The 15,811-nt window shown below is 39.5% G+C and overlaps 1 protein-coding gene across 2 annotated transcripts in view; it reads right to left on the bottom strand.

Annotated features, from left to right (window-relative positions):
- Positions 1 to 15,811, bottom strand: part of gjc1 (gap junction protein gamma 1) — a 47,992-nt gene that overhangs the window by 16,590 nt on the left and 15,591 nt on the right. The window contains exon 1 of one of the 2 annotated variants that reach the window (XM_086289852.1): positions 1,555 to 1,654. The exons of the other annotated variant lie outside the window; for it this stretch is intronic. The gene's annotated coding sequence lies outside the window, so the exon portion shown is untranslated. Of the gene's footprint in view, positions 1 to 1,554; positions 1,655 to 15,811 lie in introns of those variants that run through there. 2 annotated transcript variants of the gene reach the window in all.

The raw sequence follows: 15,811 nt of genomic DNA, 5'->3' as shown, positions 1-15,811 counted from the left end.
AACAGAGCTGAATTCACAGATAAAGCACGTACAAATCATGAGGGAGTACAGCTCAGTGGTGGAACATTTATCTGTAGATCAACAGGTTCCCATTTTGCCTCTTCAATTGCTGTATGTAAACAGGAATCTTTGCACATGTGATAAAGCTCTGCTGCATGTCAGAGGCAACACGGTGGCAGACAATAGAAAAGCTTTCTGCTCTGTGGAAAGGCTTTAGGGGAGACAGGCTAATACCACATATTCTCTGAATGTGCTCCTTAGATCTGCATTTTGTTGCTGCTCGTTTCTTTTCATATATCTTCTTTTAGCAGAATTCAACCATAAAAACCCTGCATTTAAACATCTTAAAATAAACGTATTTTATCTTATAATGCTATCATCACACAGTTATAGCTGTGTGGATAATAAGGCTTTAGATGGGCGTGCATTTATCTACTCTAAATGCATTAGTTATAAAGCAAGCTAATGCCAGTGACAGTGAACAAGATTTTGCAAACCAGTGACAGCATTTTTTTAATTTTAGAAGAGATAATCTATGCTGCAAATGGCATAGAAAAGAGACAAAAAGTGCAGAAATTCATATTTGCTGTTTGACTCTCATATAGCTGCAGCCATTAGTTGGAGTAAAACAGACAACTGCTTTTTTTTGAGATAGTAAATTCTTAAAAGGTTTAGGTTGTGTGTTCCTATCACACGTACATCACTGAGCCACACTTCATCTCATGCCTCGCCATAAAAAGCCTCATTTAACTCATCGGCCGCAGATTAGATTAACATCTGTAATTAGTGTTGAGGAGACGAGTTAACCTGAGTTGAATGGATACTTCAGCATGCGTATGTTATCATACATAATCATGCAGAGCAAGTCCCCAAAACACCCACGCACACAAAAACACACTGCTATCATCTCCTCGGGCTCACCTGCAAATATAGAGACCTGTCAGAGAAGGACTGAGGAAGAGGAGCAGGGCAGATGGAGCTGAGGAAGAATCTGTGGGTCTGTATTATTGAATCAAAGGTGTGTAAAATATCCACTCAATGAGAATAAAATGTGTGGTTAATTTGAAATAATGTCTCCCGTAACAACAAAATGTGTTCCTATGGAAAAAGCAGATTGGCTATTGGCGGTGTCTGTGTATATACTGTATGTGTGTGTCTGTATGCATATGTGAGGCTGACTCACAATTATTATTTCTTGTTGTGTCTTCAGGCATGGATGTATTCAGTGTGCGTGCTTGCCTGTGTGTGCGCATGCGGAGCACCTTACCCACTGGTGACAGGTTCTAAGGGCAGAAAAAGTGTGTGTGTGTGCGTGTGTGTATTTTCCTGCAAAGTACTGTATGTCATTTATTCCTATTCACATTATTCACATTCTCCAGGGAAGTGGCTAGTCTTTCATTACAGTGCGCTCACTTGTTTGACGGTTCTGCTCCTGAGGCGATTGCTGCTGCTAAATATCACACACCTGGATGCACAGTGTGTGCTTTTCCCTCTCATCCCAAAAAACCTGCTATCATGCTTTTAGTGTCTAAAAAAATCATACAAGAGTTTCACCTTGATGAGCCTTCTTTAGAGGGGCCATACAGCACATGTAGGATTACAGATGACTTCTTTTACAGCAGCGTATCTTTAATACCGCAGGAGCTGAAAAGCTGGGCAGAGGGAAGATAGATAAAGGAAGAGAACAGTTCTTTAAATATGATAAAACATAGAAGTGCATTATAAATACCACACCACTGGTTCCCAAACTATTGCTGCAAAATAGGAATTTAATTTGCGGGATGGCAAAAACATGCTGCACATTAATGCAAATGGTAATATGTGTGCATGTATTTTTATGGCTTTATGTGACACAAAAGAGTCACAGCTTCCAAGTGGAGTAGGACTACCTCTAATAAATGCTAACAAGAGATTTGTACTTCTGCATTAAATACGCAATATAGGTATACTGTGACCGTAAAGCCTTCTGAAAGCCAGAACCTACACAGTAATCTGACACTTCAGATACACTGAGGAAAGCCACGGGCAGTTTTTTTCTTTGTGCCATGGTATATTAAATACATTATATATACTTAAATGTTAGTGCTGAAATTCCAATTAACAGGCAATTTAATGGTTCAGCTCCCATTAGACTGGTGAATTGTCTGGAGTCAAGTATGCCGGGCTTTTTGCTTAATATATTACCCAACAGGCTACTTTAAAAAAGAAAAAGGTCCTGCCTGGAACATATCTTAGTAGTAAATATACAGATACAGTGGGGGAACTTTAAGATAAGCTAAAAATAAACTTTTTTGTCCCATGGGGAAACTGGTCTTTGACAAGGAGTTCTAAACATAGTTGTGTTCACATAATAAGCATAATATATTACGGCAATATAAATAGACTAATATGCAAAATCTCAAAGATAACCATGCAGAATTTTTGTTGACTTTCCTTTCCGGTTTTAATAAGTTAAACTTTATTAATATGGTCCCTCTTTTTCAGGCCCACTGGTGAAAATTCTTAAAATTCCTGTGTTTAACTTCTTCATACTTTCCCCGTAGTATGCAGTACTGTAGAAAAGCCTTGAACCAGCCATCTTTTCCTTATTATATCTTTATTTTGCATCCAAGAAGCCAGACTTTTTTTTTTAAGTGGTGTGAGAAATAGTTCTCCAATCTTTCTGAAGGTCTTTCAAAGTTGTTTTCTGGACATTGGCTGATTGATGTCTTGTTCACAGTCCACTCCTCGTACCTAGCCAATTTTGTACCTACCCCATACAGTATATACACAGAATGGCATGTAGTGTGGGTCTAAACTGTACAGTGGATGACAAAAGAAGAAGTGGCAAGCCTAAAAAAAATAAACTGTCGAAAAACCATGTATGAGAGTGATGCCCTTAAGAAAGGAAAAAATTCAGCTATGACCAGACAAAAAAGAAAGAAAGAAAAAAGCCAGTTTAGCTCACTGGGTGAGCAGGCAACCATATTCCATAAGGCAAATGTTCAAGTCTGACCAGTGGCACTTCACTGCATGTCTCCCCTTCCTTCTTGTTTATTTATCACTGCTGCACTACCCAATAACAGAGAAAAATGTCCCCCAAAATGGTCTCAGTGGGAAAGTGGCTGTCAAATAGCTATTATTAATGAAGGGAAACAGGGAGAAAAGGCTGATGTTGACTGAAAATCAGTGCCAAGAGGACTTACGGAGTGATGAATCCAAATTTCAAATATCTGGTTTAAACCATCATCAATATCTACAGAGGTCAGGAGAAAAGGTATAACAGTGAGTGTCTACCTGTAAAACACAATGGCTCTGGAATGGTTTGCTGCTGGATTTTAGCCAGTGGTGTTGGGGATACTGATGAAATTATGAATACAAAAATGTTCCAACGTACCATCAGCTTTTGATTCATGATGCCAGATCCAGAAATTAATTGATTGGAAACGGCGACAGTTATCCCAAACATACTGCCAATGTGGTAAAAGCACACCTGGACAGACCAAGACCTCAACATTATGGAAGCAGTGTGGGATCGTCTTAACAGAGAATGGAAAAAAAGACACCCAACAAAGAAGAGCTTCGAATGTCATTCAAGAAGCCCTGAGAACTGTTCCTGAGGACTACTTAACGAAATGACAAGAATGACTTACTAAGAGAATTCAGTCTGAGCTGAAGAATAAAAGTGGTCGTACCAAATGCTGACTTTGTTAGAATTGTTAGAATCTCATTTTTTTAAACAAAATGTAAAGAAGTGAAGGGTGGCTCAAGACTTTTCCACAGTACTATAGTTTCTTTGTAAAGTCAGCACCACTTTTTTAACACTTTTTTAAGTGTACTGATTGCTAGATTTGGAATCCCATGATAGATTTATCAAGGTGATAATAACCTGCTTATGATCCTGAACCCAACTGCTGCTGTCAGGGTAAGTGAAACCAGACGGTGGAAAGATATCCTGGGTGTGTTGGAGTTGCTCTGTATTACCGGGCCTGGAGAGGCATACTATGAAGCTAACAGCCAGAACAACAAATATGGCTGTCTTTTTACGGTGTTACCATGGTAACACATGCTGAACACATAACATGTAGACTGTTTATCACCAATCAGTAAGATTAATTTGAGAAGAATCTGACAACAAGCGTAAGTGATTTCAACCTCCTGTTTATTAGTATATGACACAGTGAGAATTCATGTACTGCTGTCATGTCAGAATTAAGTAAGAACACACACAATAAAATAAATATTGCATATTATCTTGAGTTAACATATACATTTTTTCTAACTTCTCTGCATGCTTCTTTTGATCTGCAGCATTAATCTCTTGTCCTATCTGCAATGGCAATCTTCCCTTTTACTGCTATATTTTTCTTTTCTTTTAGAGAGCTCTGTCACACATTCCTCCAATAATGCATCTGCCTTGGAGTTGGGGGGGGGGGGGGGGGGGGGGTGAGAGAGATTCAACTGGTCAACATTGTGCAGAAGAAGAGTCAAATAATACATCAAACGTCCCTTCTATGTGAGCGCAAGCAGAGCCTGAAGAAGAAAGGCTGGGCTAGTGAAAACAAAGAAAACCGATTGCCCGTGTGGAAATGTTCATTATCTCTGAGGTTTTATGTTTAGTGAAGACAACTAAGAAACTAAGAAATTTGTCTATGTTAAACTTGCCTTATATCTTATCCCTTTCTTGAGCTTTGTTTCTTCATTTTTGTGTTATCTTGTGTTTTGGTTCATGTCTGTTACTGTCAGTAGCAGCAGTTGCCCGAGTGTTTCTGTTTCTGTCTGCCTTCCTTTCTTTTTGTTCCCATGTTCGTCCCTTTGTGTTCCCTTATTAAGTGTTAATATTCAAGTCTATGGTACTCTCTTTTGTTTTGTCCGGGGTTTTTTCTCCAGATTTTAAATGCTTGAAGGTTCGTTTTCTTCTATGTCCTGAGTTAAAGATGCTTTGTGACAGCCTGCCTTGATTCTCTGATTATTTTGTTTTCTGATTAACTGTTGTTATTTGCATTCCTCTGCATCTCATTCCCCTCCTTTGTCTAATCCCTAATCAGTGATCTCTGTATATATAGTCCAGTCCAACTTTTTGTCTCAGTGTGTTTCCCAAGGCTTTGTTCCAGAAAGCAAGTTTAGTGAAAGCTCTGAGTTTGTTGACACATGAGAGAAATTTCTGGCTTTTTTGTTCTAGAAAGAGACTTTAAACTTAAACTGTGTAAAGTAAAGTGTGTGTGTTAGTCCCCATAGGGAAATAGTTCCTCTGCATTTAACCCATTCACCCAGTGAAGCAGTGGGCAGCCACCAGTGCAGCGCCCGGGGAGCAGTGTGTAGGGACGGTACCTTGCTCAGGGGTACCTCAGGGTAGCCGTTCAGTGGAGTCGAACCCCCGACCTTCCGATCATGGGGCCACCACTCTACCTACAGAGCTATCCCTGCCCCACAAGAACTGTGTCAGGTGCCAGGGTCAACAAAGTTTCTCTTTGACTCCTTCACTCCTGCTTTTTCATTTGTGTAACTGATGTCCAAGCACCTTCACAAGCACTGAAACCCTGGTTAGATATTGGTTGTGTTTAATAATTAGCATTTTTTTTACTAATTGGTCATCTATGCAAGGGCACAAATGATGATCGCTGAATAAAATATAGCAAAATAAAATATGAAGTCTGTATCTCCATGACTCGGGTCAGTAAGGCAGTTGTCAGGTTGTCTGCTAGTTTCTCTACATTAAAACATTTAGCATGGATTAGTGTATTCATCAGCATTTTAAGAAGAAGAAGAAGAAGAAGAAGAAGTAGTAGTATCAGTCACAATGGTGAATAAATACCTGTCATTGTTTATCAGTTGGAGATTTTGTGAATATTTTAGTTGAAAGTTGTAATGTGAGACTAAATGTAGTTCAAAGTGAGGTTTTTGAATACAGGCAGTCTGTGTCACTGGATTTTATGCTGAAATATTTTCATATATTCAAATATAGTCATCAAATTATGTTGTGCAAAGTCTGAACCATTGTTTTTATTGAAAATAAACTAAATGAATTTTAATGAATCTAAATAATATCGCATGTCAAAGTAATCTATTTTTTTATCTCATTATTTCATATTTGTCCTTTAGGACCTGCATTTTGTCTTTGTCAGGGTGAAGCTGGATAGTTTTAACTTAAAGATCAAAAGTAAAATTTGGTCGGGTTTCACCTTTACCTGTAAAGGTAAATTTGGATGACTGCATAGATGACAATTACATTTTTCTCCCCTGGTGTTTATGATGAATGGTAAATGGCCTGTATTTGTATAGCGCTTTACTAGTCCCTAAGGACCTCAAAACGCTTTACAAGCCCAGTCATCCACCCATTCACACACTGGTGATAGCAGCTACATTGTAGCCACAGCCACCCTGGGGCGCACTGACAGAGGCGAGGCTGCCGGACACTGGCGCCACCGGGCCCTCTGACCACCACCAGTAGGCAACGGGTGAAGTGTCTTGCACAAGGACACAACGACCGAGACTGTCGGAGCCGGGGCTCGAACCGGCAACCTTCCGATTACAAGGCGAACTCCCAACTCTTGAGCCACGATCGCCCAAATGGCATCATTCACATAGCTTCATAAAAATGAAGCCGCTGTTCTTCATTTACTCATTGTCATGGTGAATGCTATCAGAAATCCAGTGATGATGGCTTCATTTTTCCAGCTTTTCTGCAACTGAAAACTAAGAGTTTTCCACCAAGGATTAGACTCAGGCTTTGTTGAACCTGTCTTCTGGAGCTGGGCCCAAGTTTGTATTCCATTTCGTCCTTGGCTCCTCATGTTTAGACTTTGACTTTTGGGGCTTTTTTCCCCTGTAGTCTGTATTTGGGTCCTCAAATCCAAAGTTGTGTGACAATGATAAGAACATTTTAAACTTTTAACAAAATCAGCAAAGTTGCTCAAACATTTTAAGTGTCAGTGTTTTTTTCTTTTTTATTTAAGTGTTGATATCATTTCTATTAAAAGTAACTATTATAAATATTACTTGTCACCTTGAACAACTGTCAAAATGTGCACATAGGGGAAAAGGTCTTAGAAGACAGCTTTTTTTTGTTTGTTTTTTATGTTCAGTTTTGTTTGTCTGGTTGAAAAACAAACAGCAAGAAAAAAAAACCCTGCTAATTTCACACACTAATGATTCTTTATTCAGGACGTGGTAGATGTGATGTATTTAAAATTATGTAATATAATTCTGGGGGCAAGAAAGGTATTTTTAAATATAGATTTTAGTCATATGCAAAAAAAAAGTCTCTGCATAGCTGTACTTTTTTTTAACTAACATTAGGACTAATTAGGTTGAGCTGGCTGTGTAGAGCCACTGCATGTACTGTCCTATGTCAGTGAAGGACTTTGGCAACCCACTAATGCAGCTGGATTTGCATTGAGTGAAATGAAGCGAAAGTTTTAAATGGCATCAGTCTTGCTATTAAAGCAAAGCAAAACATCAGACAAACAGGGAGGAGCAGCTCTCTCCTCCATCCGTGTGTGTGTGTGTGTGTGTGTGTAGTAACTGGGGGAGTGCTGTCCCTCGCCTCTGCTCAGTGTGTGCAGCAGCTGCAGCTTTCAGCCTCGGTCTATACTGTAGGGGCCATTCTGCTGTCTGAAAGACTGATAGGAACAAAGAGCAGAATGGTGATGGAGATGAACCAGAGGAGAGCTCTGATGGTGTGTTTCAAACACACTTGTTCCCTCTCTGCTGCTTGTAATTTGACATCAGTGTGAAAGGAAAAACAAAAACCACTCTTCCGGATCAAGAGCTAAAGTAGGCTTTTTGGACAAGGGGAACACAAGGGTCAATTTCAAAACTCTTGACCAGAGGGCGGCAAAATCTTGACAGAAATTGAAACGAGTACACCAGCTCCTCCCGCCTTCCCTGATTCGTTGCTATCATCTGTCTGCCATCTTAAAAAATAATGGTTGCTGACATATGTCCAGTTTACAAATATGATAAATTGGAAAACACTTCCAGCAATGTAAATTCTCTTATTCTATAGAAACAACATACAAATGCATAAAGGCAGCTCAGCACATATGGCACCCACAGTCTAAGATACTTTAGGTTCCACCTGTGTTCACAAGGGGCCGCCACAGTGGGTAACTCTGCATGTTGGATTTGCCAGATTTGCGAGATGATGCAACTCAAAGGGATTTATGTCTCCTCCTAGATCCAAACTGAGACTCTTTCACTCGTTGTAAGCTACTACACTATGGAGCCACTATGGTAACCACAGGCTAATGAGACAAAATCAGAGCGCATGAATGGAGTCCCCTGTTTCAGCTCATGGCACTGAGAGCTGAGCAGAGACAACGCTCTCATGCAACATCCCAGTCAGTGCCAATGCACAGACAGCAAAAAAATGAAGCTTACTCAAAGGCTGGCTCACAGTATAGAGGTATTATAATAAATGAAATGCAAGGACTTGGCTGACTAGTGTTTCCTTCCCCCACAATCCCCCCTATCTCACTGCCCACCCCCACAAATCCCAATACAGTCACTCTTCCTGCTGTTTGCCATCTCCATCCCCCCCTCTTCCACTTCCTTCTCTTCATCATCCATCAAGAACCATAAGGACTGACTCTCACTTCCTACATATCAGATACACTGCTTGATTTGCATAATGGCTTATTCCATTAGTCTGAGTCCACGTGAAGCCAACAGCCCCTTATATAGACAATTTAATTATACTACAAGTTTAGAAAAAAGCTGCATTCACACTAGAGTCCAAATTTGACTTTACATGTGATGTGCCTCTTCAACTATGAATTATTTAAATTAATTCCTTTAAAAAAAACACTTTTTCCTTAAATCATATATTATTAGAAAAAAAAACATGTCACCGTTTCCTAAAGCCCAAAAAATATCCAGTTTGCTTGTTTCACTATGTCTGAAGAATGTTTGCAAAAGACATTTAGTGTAGTGTGTAATCCCATAAGATAAAAACAAATCGATCAATTTGGTGAATCAGCTTTAATATTAGAGCACAAGAATCCAGGTGCAATTCTAAATGATTTGGACTTCTTCAACATTTATTGGGTGTCTGTGCTCCACTTGCATTTGCTCTGCGCAACTTAACAACAGCAATCACAAATCTAAGTTCACCTCCTGCCACCTCCTGTTTTCCTTTAGGGGATTCCAACTCCAAAGTTGAGAATTAGCCAGCAAGTCTTCTCTTTTCAAGTCCACTCTATGCTAGTAATAAGGTTTCTTTCTATTTTTTTATTGGTTTCACAAGCTGATTGGCTAAGAAGAAAAAATACATCATGCTAGAGATTTTTATTAATCTGACAGCCAAACGTGTTACAGATATAGAAAGTATTAAATCAGGTTATTACAACTTAAATTTTGGAACAACACCACATGTCATATTAATTCTCCTTCACTTACCTGCTTGGTAATTCTCAAAGCCCTTCCTCTAAACACTGTTTCTCCTTCTCTTTCAGCTAGCACAGAGGGACGGTGTGGCTGAAGCTCACTGAGACACTTTCCCTCTGGACCCATTATGGATCCTTATTTATTCCAATATTCAGCCCACCTCCTAATCCTTATAAACCATTCACTCAATCAAATGTGATTGAAGTTTAGAAAAGAGTATAGAGCTGTTGTTTTTTCCAGATGCTAACTATGTAGGGGACTCCTTAAATGCCACCTGCTTCACAAGGGCAATATTTCCCTTTTCTCTGCTGTGTTGGTAAATTAAGATTTCAAATAAAAGTGGAGAGTGGTATGAAACAGTGTGTTCATTTCATCTCTAATGTACACTCACTGGAAACTTTGCTAACTACATTTTGCTAGCAGTGGGCTGGACCCTCTTTTACCTTTAGAACTGCCTTGATTCTCAGTGGCATAGATTCAACAAGGTGCGAGAAATATGCTGACCACTTCTGGCGAGTGTTTGTGAATTGTAACCTCAGTTTGCTGTTCTTAGCTAACAGAAGTGGCACTAGGTGTGGTCTTCTGCTGCCATAGTGCATTTACTTCAAGGTCAGAAATGCTTTCTTATTCTTTCGTTGTAAGACGTGTTTATTTGAGTTACTACTGTTTTCCTATTAGCTCGAAGCAGACTGTCCATTCTCCTCTCATCTCTGGCCTCAACAAGGTGTTTTCACCCACTCGGCCCATTCGCTATAATTCTCTGGTTGTGTGGGAAAATCCTATTAGATCAGCAGTTTCTAAAATACTCTTACAAGCCCATCAGGCACCAAAACCCATGCCTTCTCCATTTTCTTTCAAAGTAAGTGACTCAGAAAGCGGCATTCTGAAGCTCAGTTGAACTTCAGCTGGTCTTGTTAGCCATGTCTACTTGGCTGATTAGATATTTGCATTAACGAGCCACTGAACAGCATACCTAATAAAGTGGCTGGTGAGTACACATTTGCCATTGTATATTAGTGGTGAATGTAAAGTTGTCAAAATCAAATGTTGTTTTCATGAGGGGATTCTTCCATCGTTCTTTTCTGTGCTGTACCATCACAGAGGACCGTGATTCAAGGCAACATTTTAATAGTAATGGCTGCGCTATGATATTTTTTTTAAAGCAGACACTGCAGTAGGAAAATGGAGGCACACTAGCTCTTTCTTGTTTTGTAAAATGTTTCATTTTGATGTCAGCCACAAGTTGCATCGTTGAGGGATAACAAAGCCTTTAGCTATGCACACAAAAAGCATAAAAGAAGCAGCAATTAACTTAACTTTTTTTGCTGGAGACAAATTGCCTTGAGGTTTTTCAGGAACAAATGAGGCTGAAATGATGCCGTTTTAATGTCAATTAGCTATGGCTTTTTCTTTTTTTTCTTAACTTCTTTTTTTTTGTGTCGATGGAACCCAGAGCAGACACACTATCGCGCTCTTATCCACGCGGGGCTTTGTGTGCTTTCAGTGTGACATGGAACCGATGTGAAACAAACCACTAACAAGCCCAGGGAGACAGGAATAATCCACCACAGTGCAAAAAGATATGCCAACTGCAACACAAGGGTCAATTACCACACACAAACATGCACACACACAGAAAGCACAAATTCTCCACTTATTGATGAAACTGATTTCTTGCACTCTGTCATATGATTAAAGAGCTGGCTTATGACTGACCATGAATAATGGGTCCCTGAGCTCAGCTACACTGACCTTAGAGGAATGATAGTGGGAATGCATGGGGAAAAGACATATGGGTTAAGCAAGGTAAAGCGGGAAAGAGGGAATGAGATGAAGGGAGTCTTAAGAGCATTAGGCTGCTCCTGTGCAGAAGCCCAGATTCACCATGAAGCTCATTGTCTCGAGCCAAAGCAGACCTGATACCTGCCAACAGCGCTCATCCGCCCCCCTGCTGTCAGAGCTAACTCTGTCAGCGCTCTCCATACAGATGACAGACTCGCTGTTAATGGAACATAAAGCACAAACAGGTCCCAGAGGATTATTACAATGCAACAACAGTAATGAGTGACTGATTAGCAGCGGCCCTATGAAGCTACCCTTTTCTTAATACCCAAAATTTGACTTTACAAACATTAAGACCATAACTTCCACCCCTACAGCTGGCGTGAAATTGACACTCAAAGCATCACATGTGGTGGACCGTTAATGCTTCATCTATTTAGGGTGTGACAATGAGTCAATCAGTTTGAAACACGCATGACTTCCCGCAAAAATTAATTAGCATTGTTTAATGAAATGTGACTTTCAGCCTGCGGCGCCGCACTGTTTAAATCAGACACGTTAGAGGAGAAACCGTCGGCTTCAGGATCCTCTGTTGCTCCAGTTGCAGCAGCTCCACTCACACATGCTGCCAGGAAGGAGAGCACACAGAGGCCAAATGCCACTGCCAGCCACGGTTGAATTTGTTTACTGCAGATAAGTAGAGACATCCTTGCTATCACAGTGACTGAACGCCGAGATGATGATTTTGGCTCAGTTTGTGTGGAGAAAGGAGGAGGGATCCCGCTGCATTCAGGGTTCACAGTGGCATAAATGTGAGTGCATTCACAAACATGCATGGGAGCATGTGCACACACGATGCATAGAGGAGCTCCCAGTGCTCTCATTAAGATTTTATTTGGGTTAAGTTAATGACACGGACCCTTGATAATCTGCAACTGAATCTTCTGTTAGAATAAATTATTTAGTTAACACCGATAATCTTGCCACCTGTGGTGTGCAGCCAGAATACTGAATGACTACCAACATCTTCAGTGTTTTAAAATAGCTTTTGAACAGAAATCCTTAATTCATCTTAATTTTCTAATAATTAAATTTGATAATAAATCTTAGAATTACTTTCGTAAGCCCTGAATACTGATCTCTTGCTTTCCCCCTGCATCTTCTCTCTTCATGACTTGTTTGCTTCGAGGCAATACTTCACCCTGTGCTAGGAGCTGTTAGAGGTCAAGTGTCTTGCTCAAGGATGCACCAGCCAGCCAAAACATTTGAACACAAAACTCTGACCCTGTTCCTGTTTCATCTGACAAATCCAGAAGACATCAGTCATAAATATAACAGGCCAGCACTGGGAAACTGACTGGCAGAGGACACGGATTTTTCAAGTTATTATACTTTAATATCTAGATAACAAGTCTCTGTCAGTGTCACAGCATTCATCAGCCTTCATTCACTTTCATCTGACTGCACCATGGATGCGATCACTCCACTGTCACTGTATTTTCCTTGAGGAGTAAAGGAAGGGCCAAGGTTTATCAAAGGATAACACTCAGAGACAGAGTTGAAATAGAGTTCAAACTAAAAAATCCTTCACAAACTGCCACCACACAGTGACACTCGGGTCACTGTAAATACCAAATTAACAGGTGAGACCCAAGAGGTAAATGTGTAACGGTGAGTGGCAATGACCTTAATTGTTCCCAAGATACCAGTGCAGATGTAGCTATGGCAATGTTGGCCTCTTGGTCGGTTTTTAATAAGCCACTATGATCCAATCTGAAGCATCTCAATCTCTACAGGATCGAGAACTCTAAATTTGTCAGACACTCCTTCACATTCAAGACTTAATGATGGCGTTACATTAAGTAACACTCCATTTTATTTATACAGTACCAGTTCATAATAGTCATTTCAAAGCACTTCATAATGTAAGCCAAAGAACCTCCAGAGAAAACGGTCAGGTGTGAGCGAGCACTTTATGGAAAACCTCTTTTAAAACAAAGAGACCGTGAACAGTTGAAACCTTGGGTTGAGGATAAAGGGGGGAAAGAAGCTGGAAAGAGGAGCGCAATCTATAGGAGGGAGCGGATAAAATTAATGACATGCAATAGCAGCATCCATATACAACCGATTACAATTTCACTCAGTACATTGAGTTTTAACTACATGACTCTAACCAAAGGTTTATAACAGGGCACTACTTTGTGATTAGTTTGTTTAGCATTAGCACATTTGGTAATCTAAGATAGTGGGCATATAGCACGCAGAAGCCATTAAACAGGCACATATTAATATTGTGTAAGGATATTAGCATGCTGATGTGGCACTTAAGCATACCAAAGTATTTACTGAAGGGCTGTACTTCTGGTAATTGCTTTCTTTACTTTCCTTGAGTTAACTTTAGTTACATTTTTGATTCTACTTTCCACTTCTACTCAACTGCATCTTATAATAGTTGTACTTGTAATGTTGTACTTGATTGTACAACTTTAGCTTTGTTAAAAAATGTAAACAAATGAGATCAAGAGTTTCAAAGGTGATGTTTTTGATAAATGAAGCTTCCCAGCGGTTTATAGTATTTTCAGGGAAGTAATATTACATGTGACATAGTAACAGAGTAGCACAAATTGTATCCTCTATCCTCTACCGATGATATAAATGTTAAGCATAAATAACATAAATAACATAAAGTTAAGTATGGATTTGTTGTAAAAAAAAAAAACAACAAACTGTAGTTTTAATGTGTTATATGAATATCAATGAGTTCTTTGAATCACTCGCTGGAAAAATATTGACTGCACCACTTCAAAAGCAGACAGTTTCATACTTCATGTGTGATCTGCTAGCATATACTCCCAGTAAAAAACTTTTATCTCTACAGTCCAACCACTTATGGTTCAAGTGTTGTTCCTGTGAGCTGTCTTTTATTGAGAGTTACGGATTGGACAGTTGTTTTTGCTCACTACTAATAGGTCAAAGCATGCCAGACATTGGGAAAAGATGAAATGGAGGAAAAATAAGGAGGCAAGTCAATGCAAAGCTGCCAATATTAAGAAATGATTCACAGTTGCAGCCAATTTCAGCAGATGGTGGGTGAATGTAAACGGAACTTGGCAATCAAATTTCCTACAAAACACTTTATGGATGCAGAAGGGGGGAGAAGAGAAAAGACTGAAAAGGCATAAGAGGATTGGAGAGCTGAGAAGGAAACATACTGAAAGGAAAGGGGAACAAAACGAGCCCTATTCCAGCAATATGTTCTTGCCTGCAGTTACACTTGTTCCAATACAAGTTTAATGATGCAATCGGGCTTGCCATGCTAACTGACAGGTCTGGTTGTGCAAAATAATTGATCGTGCTCTCACTGATATTGGATCTAAAACCCAGGAGTAAAAGAAGAAAAGCCTGCATTCACAGCTACAGTGTGGATACTATCGAACGACAATTACCCAACAAGAGGAAAAGGGGGAAAGGACAGAGAAAATAATAGAGTAACAGTTTTTATACCCTCAGAAATTGGTCTTTTGAGGTTACATGTGTATGTAAACCTATAAAAAGAAGTGTCTTATTAAGGAGTGGCTCAAGAAAAATATATATTTTTAAGCCAAAAATATTAACTCCATAAATACATTAGTGCCTAAGGCAAATCCTTCAGGGTACCTCACAGACTAGGCACCCTGCTTATACAACCACCAAAGGCCTAATGAAATCTCCTTCATCACTCTGAAGACCACACATCCCAATGTTTGTATCTACATCAAGAATAAAGTAAACAGAATCAAGTCTCTTCTTGTTAGTGCTATGAACGGCTCCTGGTATAATAAGCGATAAAGTAAAGATGAGTGCAAAACGTAAGAAGGGTTACAGACCAAAGTTGTTTTGATTTCTACTCATACATAGACAATACTCTCTAGATAAGTTTTTATAGCTGTTTATTATGGGCAGTAACAACACAGTGTATTTTCTGATTTTTCTCTTTATATGAGTGTGTGTGATTGTGTGCATTCAGATGTCCACCTGCTAATTATGATTGTTAATGCTAATGCAACATCTGGCTCAATCTGCTTCTCATTAAAGGAGACATAGGAAAACACTATCATGCCAACTCACCAATGTCACTTAGAGGTGACCTATTATTGCCTGTTTTTATATAAGCTGTTATAGTCATGGAAACTTTAAACACCATCAAAGCTTTGTATAGCAATGTCAGCATTTGCACAAGTAGCTTAGGGTAATCTCTGTTTTGAATGGCGTTATATTATCACTAAAATCATATAGTCCTGATGCAATCGTCTCATCTGTATTTCCATCAAAATTGATCGAACATAATTAAAGCATAACAAAGCTGTATCTACTTGAATCATATTAGTACTATTCAGCCTCTTAACTGAACGTGCCACACTCTGCACCCCTCTAGAAATGCCATTTGTAGAAGGTCACAATGTGTATCTTTAATAACAGATACAAACTGGCTTCAGTGCAGGGACCCCTTCAGGGTGGAAATGGCTTGTTTTGTCTGCAGCAGTCCTAAACTATGCTGTCTGCTGCTATCGTGGTAATGCAAAATGTGCCAAATCTGAAACTGTGGGGATTACAAGTCTAAAGACAACACAAATAAGAATGTGTACATACATAAAGGATTATGTTTTTTCAAACCTTAAGGGGA

This window comes from Aulonocara sp. 'chitande type north' Nkhata Bay, linkage group LG4 (assembly GCF_057382095.1).
Source record: "Aulonocara sp. 'chitande type north' Nkhata Bay isolate Kocher_YH1m ecotype deep benthic linkage group LG4, A_spYH_male_GT1.1, whole genome shotgun sequence".
Classification (NCBI taxonomy): Eukaryota; Metazoa; Chordata; class Actinopteri; order Cichliformes; family Cichlidae; genus Aulonocara; species Aulonocara sp. 'chitande type north' Nkhata Bay.
This window is presented reverse-complemented; position numbering and strand designations above follow the sequence as displayed.